General features: G+C 54.2%; 1 protein-coding gene across 1 annotated transcript in view; it reads right to left on the reverse strand.

Annotated features, from left to right (window-relative positions):
* Nucleotides 1-12722, reverse strand: part of RACGAP1 (Rac GTPase activating protein 1) — a 116799-nt gene that overhangs the window by 12684 nt on the left and 91393 nt on the right. The gene's annotated exons all lie outside the window — the stretch shown is intronic.

The following is a 12722-nucleotide window of genomic DNA, read 5'->3' on the forward strand; positions in this document are numbered from 1 at the left end:
AGCCGCAGGCCGGCAGATGGCATCACGCCCATGCCGTTGGGTGGGAACAGGAGCCGCGAGGCCTCAACCATCGCTTGTCTGGACGAAATATCGTTCACCACATCAGCAGCGCAGTCTGCGAGGAGGGTACAACAAGAGCTGCGGTTGTGCTGGTGGTCCGAACAACGAACCGGGTTCAGCTGTGATCTCCTTTCTGCATGAAACCAGACTAATTCCTCCAGCAGTGATTGGCATCAGGGGAACGAGCACTTGGATGGGATCGGCCAAACCTGTTTGCTGCGATACGCGGTCGATCCTCTCTGCTCCTCACAGTGAAACAGGGTGTAACGTCAGCGGAGAACCCATGGCCTCATCCTGAACTTGTTAAAAAACAATGGGAGTCTCTATTGCCTTCATCTGGCTTTTAATGAATGACCTCTTGTCGCCGGGAGCTGTGTGCGGTGACAGAGGACCTTTGTGGGCTGATATTTATGATTTCATTTAAGACAGGGAGTACGCTAAGGGAGAGAGCTGGAAAGTAAGAGCTGAGTTGATGCTTCCTGCTTTAAACTCAAGGGATCTTTATCAAGTTTTTGTATTAATACAGTTGTCAGCTCTTAAATATTTGAGCAACTCGCAGCTGTGAGCACTCCCACACTGGAAGGTCTTGCTCGGAGGCAGGGCAGCCCTAACACCGGGGCGAGGGGAAGGTTTTGCATTTTGCCAGCGTCCCCCTAAAATCGCAAACATCTCAAGCGCGCCAAGCTCTGCTTGTGGGGGGCCAGCATGCAGCCGCCAGGTCCGAACACCCCTCCCCGTGCCAGCAACTTGCCAACGCTGATAAATTTTTGCCTTTTCCTTCGGCAGGCCTCGGCGGCAGATTAAGCAGCTGGGAGTCTGGAGCGAGAGCGCGTTCCTTCTCCTTTGCCATGCAAACAGAGAAAATTAATCTTCCAGCTTCCTCTGATATTTGGGCTGAATTACAAGCTGGGAGCAGAGATAAAGCGCAGGCGAAAGGAAGGTACAGGTACAGCGGAGAGCCAGGCTGCCTGGCACAGGCCTTTGTCCAAGCAGATAACGGCTCTCCTCCCTGTGTCATGCATAATTCACCAGCACAGCCTCCCTCCGTCCTGGGCATCCCTCTCCCTGCTTTCACTACTCTTCTACTGGAAGCCTTCAAGCCCAAGCAAGCCCATGCATGTTAGCTGCGTGTGTGGGTGCAGAAACACGCTCGTGCGTGAGGAGCAAGCACGCAGACGTGTCCAGAGACACAGCAGCAGCCTGAAAATCTCAGCTGCAGTGTGGCTCTCTCTGGAGGTTTGACCCGGGATGAGCTAAGGGGATGTTGTCCCCGCTGCCTGGAGGCTGATAGAGCCAAGGTGTCCTACATGCAGGTGGGCAATACCCACCACCGACCAAACCAAACCAAACCAAACCAAACCAGACCAAACCAAACCAAACCAAACCAAACCAAACCATCAACTTCTGCAAGAGCCCAGGCTGTGATTTCATATGCCCATCACATTTCAGCTTCACTAACCATGCTGTCTCCCTAAATCCCTCTGATGTTCTAGCTAGATAGAGGTTACATCCTTTGGGATACCAACCCCAGCATTAACAGACACCAACTGCATTTTATTTGGTTGATCATCCAGCGGCTCCTTTGTACCGTTCTTGACAGAACTGTGCCACACCGAGCAGAAAAGGCATGGAGGTTTTCCATAGCCGCCGAGAGTTTCTTTCCTTGAACAAAGCAGAAATAATCTCAGTCACCCCCAGCCAAAGAGTGAACGTAGACACCTGCTTAATTATTTTTGCTTTGTAAATGGAAGCAGTGCCATGAGTTTAATAACCACTGCTTGGGAGTAATTGGGGCGATTACTGTATGGCCCAGGGGGAAAATTGCAGCTTATTATCTCCAGGGAGTAGCATAAAGGATCTAGCAGATAATCAGGCCATTATTTGTTGCACTTTAGATGACATTTCGTATGGATTTAGAAGTGATAGCGATCAATCTGTGTTGTAAGAGCCACCCCAAAACTGGAGAATCCAGAGACCTGTAAGCTAAATATTAATAGCATCTGAAGCTACCTGGGACAGGTGCCCTTCCAGCAGGACAGCACAAATAACAGACATCCATGCCACATTTGAGCTCAAGCACTTTCAGATCTGAGCGTCGCTTATCTCTTCTAATTTAATCTTAAGAGAGATGACACTTAGGATGCCAAGGGGGCATATCAGCTCTAACAGATCCCGCCAACCAGCTCTATACACAGTGATAAGGTTGCTCGCGACCTTCCCTCATCGGTTTCTCCCTCTCCACCCCAATCAATAGCTGCCCACGGCAACCCTGAAATCTGAGGCTCGATCAGGAGCAACACTCATTGCTGCAGCATCAGGACTTCTGTCTGCATGGTCTCACAGAGACCATCAGCAATTGGCATCCTCCCTGGGCACAACCCGACTGCTTCCCATCAGTGTTGTGCTGTCTGTAAGGTATTTGTGCTCCGTCAGGTAACAGCTTTCAGCTCGTGGAGGGTTTTTGAGCTGAAGGGAGCCAGTTCCAGCAAACCCAGCTGCAATGGGTGGGCAAGAGGCAGCACAGCTCTCAGCGATGCCTCCCAAACACTAGCCCTTCTCTTAGCACATCAAACTGTGTTCATCCAGCCTGGCTACAGGGCTGGGAAGAGGATTTTTAGCAAGGCTAAGCCCAGCCAGATCCTCTAAATCATAGAATAACCAGGTTGGAAGAGACCCACTGGATCATCCAGTCCAACCGTTACCATCAATCACTAAACCATGTCCCTCAGCACCTCGTCCACCCGTCCCTTAAACCCCTCCAGGGAAGGGGACTCAACCCCCTCCCTGGGCAGCCTCTGCCAGGGACCAATCACCCTTTCTGTGAAATATTTGTTCCTGAATTCCTCAACATCCTTCTTGTGGTGAGGGGCCAGAACTGACCCCAGGATTCGAGGAGCGGTCTCCCCAGGGCCGAGGCCAGAGGGAGAAGAACCTCCCTGGCCCTGCTGGCCACGCCAGGTCTGATCCAAGCCAAGATGCCCTTGGCCTTCTTGGCCCCCTGGGCCCCTGCTGGCTCCTGTTCAACCAACCCCCCCAGGTCCTTCTCCTCCAGGCACTTTCCAGCCAGACTTCTCCTAGGCTGGAGCTGCTCAGGGTTGTTGTGCCCCAAGGGCAGGACCCGCCGTTTGGCCTCGTTAACCCTCCTGCCGTTGGTCTCAGCCCATGGATCCAGCCTGTTCAGACCCCTTTGGAGCCTCCCGACGCTCCAGCAGACCCAGCTTCCACCCAGCTTAGTGTCATCTGCAAACTTGCTAAGGGTGCTCTCTCTTTTGTAGGCTAGTTGCACAGGAGTGTCCTCAAACCCTGCTTTGGGCTCTGCTCCCAGGACGGGCTCATGGACAAACACAGCAGCACCTCAGCACCCACACAACAGCAGCAAGGAGGATCCTGCCAGGCCCATGAGAGCACCGAGCCAAGTCAGGCTCCACTATCGATCTCCTAATCAATGACAATTCAAGGCCTGGAAATGACAGCGCCTTTTTTTAGTCCTCAATTGCCACTCCAGGCTGGGCGCAGGGGACAAGGAAGCTCATTCAGAGCTTTAGCAATAATCCAAAGCAGGAACAGAGATGGGGAGAGCCTCTCTTGCAGCAGGTGGGTCGTTTAACAAATTGAACACAAAACGAGACAAAAGGCACAGAGGAAGGAGATCTGGCGGGACTGGACCTTTATCTCCAGCACGCTGGCAGCCAAATCTTTGTGCAATATTTATCAAGGGTGAGCGGGCAGGAGAATTGGCAGTCGATGCATAAGTGAGGAATTAAAGCCACCGCCATCCTTATCTCCCAGGCAGATACACAAGGCGAGGAGTGGACGGGAGCTGTGAGCCTGCCCAGGGCAATTGAGTTTGAAACAGTTTGTGGATTTAACGAGTCCAAACTTTATTAGCTCAGCTGAAGGGGAGCAGAGCGGAAGCACCAAGGAGAGCTAACCAGCACATCCACATCCTCTGGCTGCCGGAGGCAAGCACGCTGCTTCCAGGTAGGTGTTAGAGCTGGGAAGGCAAGCACGCTGCCTCCAGGCAAGTGTTGTGGCTGGGAAGATCCTAGCATCACTGGGTAGGCATTGCACGGCTAGGGGCACACAGCAAAGCTCCCCCAAAAGCACCAGGTAACGGGCTAGCTAGTGCTCTCTCAAGCCCAATTAAAAGTCATAGAATCATAGAATCACCAGGTTGGAAAAGACCCACCGGATCAACAAGTCCAACCATTCCCATCAATCACTAACCCATGTCCCTCAGCACCTCGTCCACCCATCCCTTAAACCCCTCCAGGGCAGGGGACTCAACCCCTGCCCCAGGCAGCCAGTTCCACTGCCCAATGACCCTTTCCAGGAGAAATTTTTTCCTAATGTCCAGCCTGACCCTCCCCTGGTGGAGCTTGAGGCCATTCCCTCTCGTCCTGTCCCCTGTCCCTTGGGAGAAGAGGGAGTTGCAGAGAGCAATGAGGTCTCCCCTCAGCCTCCTCTTCTCCAGCCTAAACACCCCCAGCTCTCTCAGCCGCTCCTCTTCTTCTCCAGCCCCCTCCCCAGCTTCGTTGCTCTTCTCTGCACTCGCTCCAGAGCCTCAACATCCTTCTTGTGGGGAGGGGCCCAGAACTGACCCCAGGATTCGAGGAGCGGTCTCCTCAGTGCCGAGTCCAGAGGGAGAAGAACCTCCCTGGCCCTGCTGGCCACGCCGTGTCTGATCCGAGCCAAGATGCCATTGGCCTTCTTGGCCACCTGGGCCCCTGCTGGCTCATGGTCAGTCGCTGTCAACCAACACCCCTAGGTCCTTCTCCTCCAGGCAGCTTTCTAGACAGACTTCTAGTCTGTAGCACTGCATAGAGTTGTTGTGCCCCAACACTTTCAGACTGTTTAGGAGCTGCTACACTTTCTCTCCTACCTTTGCTCAGTAGCGAGACAAAGGCAAAAGATGCTGTGCCCTCAGGTACATTTGTATTTTCACAGTCAGAGTCACAACCGCCTTGTGGACAGCAGGCACTGCTTGGCGCTTTGCAGCCACCCCAGGAGTACGCCACCCAAGTCACAGCCAGGAAAACCCCAGGGGAAGGGACGGATATGACAGCGATAACATTTGCAGAGCTCTGATTCGCTCCACCAAGCGTTTGTGCAGGCGAATAATCCCCAAGGAGGGCAGCTCAGCTTCCACAGTAGCCAGCCAGGTCCCTTGGCCCCTCCAGCACATGCAGCTCCTGCAGCTGGTGAGCAAAGGGCTGCTCCATCTCTATGATCCCTTGGGAATCCCCAGCTCTCACTAAACGTGCTGATAATTAACTCACTTATTGGCTTTGCTTTTGCTGAGATTGCACATTCAAGATGGGCTCCATCTGCTCCTTACGTGGGTTGGGTTGCCAGGGGAGGGTAGCAACCCCTCCTGCTTATCATAAAAAAAAAACAACAAAAAAATCACAAAAAACATGGCAATTCTGTAAATGAGGGACAACGATAAGGCCATGCTGTGGACCAGCAGCAGCTTTCTGACTACAGCTGTGGGTCCAGCTCCACCAGCCCTTTCACCACCCACTAAACTCCTGCCAACCTTCCTCCTTCCCCAGGCACCCAGTAGCCCTGGACCTGGCTCCACCAGGGCCCCCACAGCCACCAGCTTCATTTACGGGATTCGCATCTCTCTGCTTAATTTCTTTTCAAGGCAAATAAGAGCACAAGAAGCCAAGTGGGACCTCGGTTTTGGAGATGTTGGGCTGCTGTGCATCAAGCGGCTGCTGGGAAGAAGACAAGCTGATCTATATGCCTGGAGCACATCGTGCGATATCGCCTGCCTACAAAACACTGTTCCTCCTGGAGAAAGGGGACACAAACATCAAGGAGCAGCAATTCTGGAGTAACTCCCAGGCAGATTCCCTCTTTGGCCCCAGCGTGGTTCCCATAAATCCTCCCCAGGTTATTCCAGCCACCATCACGGAGCTGGAGCAGCAAATCTCAGCTTGGCTCTGAGCAAAGCAGCGCCGAGCACGTGGCGCTCGCAGGGTCCCCCAGCACCCATCTGCGCCGCCTTTGTCTCCTCAAGCCTTTGAGCAGCGCTTTTCCTCCTCTCTGCTGCAAAGAAACGCATTAGTTGCAACATTGCTTTAATTTGTTTGCCAGCTTTCAGAGAGCGAAGAGGTTCTCTGCTCCCATCGGTGCTGTTTGGAGGATGTTTGCACGCCGGCAGGGTTAACCCTTTGGCTCCTGCACCATCGCTCAGGCTGCTGGAGCGTGTTTGCACACCCAGGGCACGAGCCGCCTTCTCCATCGCGGCTCCGCAGCGCTCGAGACCACGGCGAGCGCGGGCCACTGGCCCGACCTGGCGTTTACCAGATGGGGGGATCCATTTTCCCTTCCAGCTATCCTCAGCATTTCCTTAATGAGATGAGTTTCGTTGTGACCACAACCAGTGTCAGAGAGAATAAAAGAAAATGTGATCTGAACCGGTTGTGTGGCAGTGACAAGGACACAGGGACAAGCAGCCGCTAGCAAAGCCAGGGTAACGCAGGCAGAGAATCAGAGAATCACAGAATCACCAGGTTGGAAGAGACCCACTGGGTCATCGAGTCCAGCCATTCCCATCAATCACTAACCCATGGCCCTCAGCACCTCGTCCACCCGGCCCTTAAACCCCTCCAGGGAAGGGGACTCAACCCCCTCCCTGGGCAGCCTCTGCCACTGCCCAATGACCCTTGCAGTGAAAAAATTTTTCCTAATGTTCAGCCTGAACCTCCCCTGGTGGAGCTTGAGGCCATTCCGTCTCGTCCTGTCCCCTGTCCCTTGGGAGAAGAGCCCAGCTCCCTCCTCTCCACAACCTCCTCTCAGGGAGTTGCACAGAGCAATGAGGTCTCCCCTCAGCCTCCTCTTCTCCAGCCTAAACACCCCCAGCTCTCTCAGCCGCTCCTCTTCTTCTCCAACCCCCTCCCCAGCTTCGTTGCTCTTCTCTGGACTCGCTCCAGAGCCTCAACCTCCTTCTTGTGGTGAGGGGCCCAGAACTGACCCCAGGATTCGAGGAGTGGTCTCACCAGGGCCAAGTCCAGAGGGAGAAGAACCTCCCTGGACCTGCTGGCCACACCGTTTCTCATCCAAGCCAGGGTAGTGGTATGGCATGAGCAGGGCAGCACAGGGGAGTGAGTTGGATCCTTGCTCAGGGAGGAGCTGGAGGATCCTGTTGCTCCACGTGTCGCACATCCCTGTATCTCACCCCCGTGTGCACCCAGGCAATGCTGGTACCCACTTGTGACCTGCGCCTGCGGCAAGATCTCTGCCTTTGCAGGAAACGCCAGCGTGACCACCGACGGCTCAGGGTGTTCCTTGTCATGTAGATCCGAAACAGCTTCAGCGTCTGATATCGAAATCAGAGTGGCAAAGAGAGCAAGGAGCCAGGAGGGATGGCCTCAGGCAGTGCTGCAGGACCACAAGCAGCCGCATAGATCCCGTGCTTGACATGGCCACAGCCCAGCATCCCATGAAATGAGTTTGTTCGGTCTCTGCCCCACACCTCCAGATATGGCTCCCACCCAACCTGAGCATCTTCAGAGCCTTCAGTACAAGGGAGCAGCCCCTGGGCTGCATCTGTCCCTGATGAGATGCTTTTACTGGGCACAGGGTAGATGTGAGGATGGCAGGAGCCAGCCAAGGAGGAATCGGTGCACAGGGAAAGCATTTCAGGGCAGTCATTGAGCAGTTAGCCAGTGGGTTTGCATTGCCTCACACTAATTGCTTAAGCTAATGAAGCCACACGCTCGGCTCAGTGACTTTCCGCAGGGTTTCCATCCGCCTTGGGTTTGTGACGTGCCGTTCGCAACTCTGGAAAGCTGTGGCTGATCGATTGCAAGACTTCCAGGACAGCAAGAGAACAGAGACAGCCCTGAAGGGACCGTAAAAAAACAAGCAGCCCCGTAACGGGTGAGGAGCACCCAGATCTGAGGGCGATGAGCAGCAAGAGGAATGGCTGGAGGAAATCCCAGCTCTTCAGATCAGGCATGCAATGTTAGTGGAAGGTAGATAGAGCGATACAGCTCTTCTCCTGGCCCTTGGGGACAATTCCCATCCCCAAAACTACAGGAGAGCCTGAGCCACCTTCCCCATTGCTCTCCGCGTCTCCAGGTCCCCCACACCCTCACAGCAAGGTGCCTGGTTGTTAAGCAATTCAGCCTCCTTTTTATCCCAAACGCTGCTCGGAACATTTAAATAGAAAGATATCAAAATAAAAGATAATTGTTGAGAAAGATGAATAGCGGGGAGGGGAAAAAAAACATCAGCACCAAGGAACTCTTGTCTAATTTCTCACCCACGCAGAGCACAACGATATTAGTGCCTTCAACCCTGGTTCATAAAAGCTTTCATGGCTTTATTACCAGCTCCCTGAACAGCTTGTCCTTTTAATAAGCCGAGGCCTCCAGATAGAATATCTGCCCATGGGAGATCCCATCAGGACGTGGTTAATCCAGGCAGAGCATCATCACACTCTCCTGACCAAGGAAACCCTTGTCTGAGGCAGGAAAAGGTTAATAAAACACCCAAAATGCAAGGGGGAGAGGAGCTTAGTGCAGTGGTGGTGGCACCCGATTAATCGGTGCTGCCGGGTGTCCTCGCCTTCCCTGTCAACCCTGCTTCCCGCAGCCGCCAGCTTTGGCCACAGAGGCCTTTAATTATCCAAACTGCTGCCCCTCACAAAATTAAATGCCGCTGAGGATGACTCAGTGTTTAATGGACTGGCTGCTTCTCACGCCGGGAGAGCCAAGCGGGTGCAAGCGAGAGCAGAGCACAACGCGGCATAAATCAGATGGAGACGCTCCACACAGGGGTGAGCGACCCAGCAGCTCAGAGCAGGGAGGCAGCAAACTGCTGATTTTAAGAAGAGTTGCATTTTTACTCTGGATAACCCTGATGGTAACTCCTGCGAGCAGCAGCTCCAGCACTGTGGTTTGACCCTCCACCCCCATCTTCGACCCTTCGCATCTATCGCCGCTTGGGTGATGGGGACGTGCTTGATTTAGAAACCCCTCAGTCTCACCAAGCTGCTCTTGCTGGGCTCATTTCTCAGGATTTAGAGACAGTGGTTCCCCTTGGAAAGGGTCTCAGAGATAGCGAGGCATGGTTGAAACGGCAAGAGCAAATAGGAGCCAAAAAACCATTGAATCACAGAATTGTTTAGGTTGGAAAAGACCTTTAAGATCATCACGTCCAACCCTTCACCCAGCACTGCCAGCTCCACCACCAAACCAAGCACCACATCCCTACAGCTTTTAAACACCTCCAGGGACGGGGACTCCACCACTTCCATTGCCAGTGCTTGCCAACCCTTTCCATGAAGAATTTTTTCCTAATATCCAGTCTAAACCCCCCCGGCACAATCTGAGGTCATTGCTGCTCATTTTACCACTCGTTACCTGGGAGAAGAGACCAGCACACACCTGGTTCCACCCCCAGAGCTCCAGAATGCTACGAGGAATCCTCTCAGCCTCCTCTTCTCCACAGCAACCTCCCCCAGGTCCCTCAGCCAGTCCCACAACGGGCTCCAGCCCCTTCCCCAGCTCTGTCGCCCTTCTCCAGACACGCTCCAGCCCCTCAATGTCTGTCTTATAGCCACAAGCACAAACTGAGCAGTGAACAAGACTTAACTGTTCCTCTGTTTGCAGAACTGGGATGGCAACGTGCTCCAGTCCAGCCAGAGCCAGCACGGCAAGCACCAGCTCTGCTAATAGCCTCGTTAGGCTCACCAAGATGCTGAGGCTTTGGCTTCCAGCAGATAATTAATGATGTGCTCGTGAATAAAGAAGCCCTGGACCTCTACCAGGAGGTACGTGGAGGCAACGGAGCTGCTCTTGGTTCTGAGCTGGAGGAAAGCCTGGAGCAGCCCTGAGTGATGGAGATGGACAAGAAGGACTGGCTGTCAGGGCTGGGAGAAGTGACACCCAGCCCCACACAGATCCCACAGCCCCCTGATGCCAGAGCTCCTCCACCAGCGAGGAAAGCGCACGTGAAAAGTCCTAGTAAGGTCCCAGAGTGCTTTAGATGAATGCAATTTACTTTTACTAACGATACTGATGGTTATTTCCCCAAGCTAGGAAGCGTTTGGCCCCAAAATGGGCCCCTGGAAGCAATTTCAAATGAGTAATCTGTAATACCGGAGCTGATGGAAGCAATTTGCAACCCATTAGCAGAGATCGACTGAGAAGATATATTTTATGTGTCACTCAGCCCAAGTTCAAAGGGCACTTGAATTCCCCACCCCAGAATTTCTGGCCTGGAAGGGCTGTGAGGGTGAACACTGCACCAGCCTCGCAAAACCCACCGACATCAAGGGTTAGAGCAACTCCAGGCACACAGTGCAGGGGGAACAACAGCATCGTCCTCCCAGGGAGTGGTTGAACACCAAAAAGCCGCCACCAAGGCCCCCGCAGCCAGCAGAAAGCGGCCTTTTAATTAAAACTCTCACCTTAAATCCATGATGCAATCCTGGAGATTGCAGGGCCAGTCACCTCCAGAGCCATCGCAGCCTGGGAAGAGAAGCAGCACTGCCCAGCACCTCCAGCACCCACAGCACTTAATAGACCATTATGAATTAAATTGCGTCCTGCGCAGCAGCTGGGTGGCGGGTGCAGATAGCAAAGCAATTTGCAAGCCAGGGCTGCCTCAACAGAGGGAACCGTAAGCAGGGCATAACCCCAGAAAAGCAGGGAAAGGCACCTCTTCCATCTCCTTGCAAACCCATCCTTGCCCTGGGGATGCTCTCCTACCCTGGGGATGCTCTCTTACCCTGCGGATGCTCTCCTACCCTGCGGATGCTCTTCCAAAAAGCAGGATGGAAGTTTGTTCCCATAACAGAGGTGCACATGGTGGAGCGGGGACAAACACCGCTTGGAAGGTGAGAAAATTGCTGCAAGGCTGGAGCGATCCCTTGGCTCAAGCTCCCGAGGTGTGCCCAAGGCACAGTGGTGCCTGCCTGTCTGCTGGAGCCTGCCCTGGGAGCCTCAACGCTGCAGCACCTTCCCTTAATTACTTTTTTCAATCTAATTGGATCCATAGGCATGTCTAAGGGGAAGCTGAGGCTACTGGATCCAAGCCAAGCCAAGGGCTGAGCACCTTTTTTGCACCAGAAGGATACGGCCACAGCAGCTCACCTCTTCCTCTTCATATCCCATTCCCCCTAGGTCTCAGCCCACCCCTCCCCGCCTTTAAGCCTTGGTGCCTGCTGTCCTGCTGTTCCCAATTATCACCTGGGACTAATTGTTAACTCCTCACCCATCCCACAGCCCTCAGCTAGCCCCCCTCTCCCAGCAGGAATTAATACGACCCTCACGTGGCTTTTCTGCAAAATAACACGGAAATGCTTGCGCTCCCCACGCTCCACTCCACTCCAAGGATGCAGCTGCATCTTTCCTGGCCGCAGGCCAGCGGTGAGGAAGTTTCCTCCACTGCTTGGATGCTCCAAGAGGAAAGGGTCCTGGGGTGTTCAGGGACCCTACCTGCCCCCCGAGACCTCTGGGAAACGTGGTTTCCAGCCAGGGTGGCTTGGAGGTGCAGAGCCACTTGACTGGGGTTTCTTGGAAATCAAGGGTTTGCAAGTACATCCGTGTGCGCATCCGCTCCGGCCTGAAACCCAAACCCTCCCTGCGTGCAGCCCTGCTGCTGCCGGTGGATTTACTGTCAATAAAACCACTGCAGAGAATGACTTGTCATCTGGAAGGAAGGAAGAAAAAAAAAGGGGTGAGGAGCTAAAAAACAACCCCTTTTTAAATGTTCTTATCCCTTATCCAAGCAGCACATCCTTCAGGCTTCTATCAGGAGCCCTAATGGAGAGACAGCTATCAGCAGGCAGCTGTCAGCCAGGCAAGGAGCAACCCCGACTCGCTGCAGAACCGAGTGGGGAAGGTGAAAGCAGAGCTGGTGCCTACTGGAAATGCTCACGCCGCTCTCCCAGCCTTGCAGCTATGTTTCCAAGCACTGGCAGGGTCGTCCCTGTGTCCAGCAGTGAGCAACGGGGAATTACAACCTCAGGGGGTGATCCTGAGCCCCATTCGCCCCCCTGCAGGTCCCACTGCAAAACCCCACAAGGAATGGCCAAGGATCCAGTCTGGGAAGATGCTCCAGATAAGCACCAACCCAAGTGTGTCCAAGATGTGGGATCTGGAGACAAGGGGCTCGTGCCCAGGCTCCCATCAGCTGCAGTTCAGGGGGGGACAGTTTGCTGCAAAGGCACCTTGGGGCATGGACTCAGCTTGTGGGAAGACCCTGGGGTCTGGCTGTCCCTTTCCAATATCACACTTGTCAAGGACATTGAAACCTCCTTTTCCATTTGACTGCAGTCACCTTACTGGGAGCAGCGGGCAGGCGCCGGTGGTGGTCACGGGGAGGTGAAGCAGAGCTGGAGATGCACTGGTGCTGGGGGGAAGCTGAGCAGCTCTCTGCAACCCTCTGACTCTCCCTGGGAAGAGGAGAGCACCCAGCACCCCGTGCCTCCTACCTGGGGCGGTGGGGAGCATCCTGGGGACCAGAGCACCTTTCTGGTGCCTCTATAACTGTTGGAAGGCAAATAGCTGAGAAAGGGGCAGGAGCAGGAGCCCAGCAGGAGCCCAGCACCTCTGGCGTGGTCCTGCACCCATCGTGGCGAGCACTGTGTGCGTGGGACCACGCTGGCAGGTGGCGAGGAGCGGGTCTGCGCCCATCCA

This window comes from Phaenicophaeus curvirostris, chromosome 38, assembly GCF_032191515.1.
Source record: "Phaenicophaeus curvirostris isolate KB17595 chromosome 38, BPBGC_Pcur_1.0, whole genome shotgun sequence".
Classification (NCBI taxonomy): domain Eukaryota; kingdom Metazoa; phylum Chordata; class Aves; order Cuculiformes; family Cuculidae; genus Phaenicophaeus; species Phaenicophaeus curvirostris.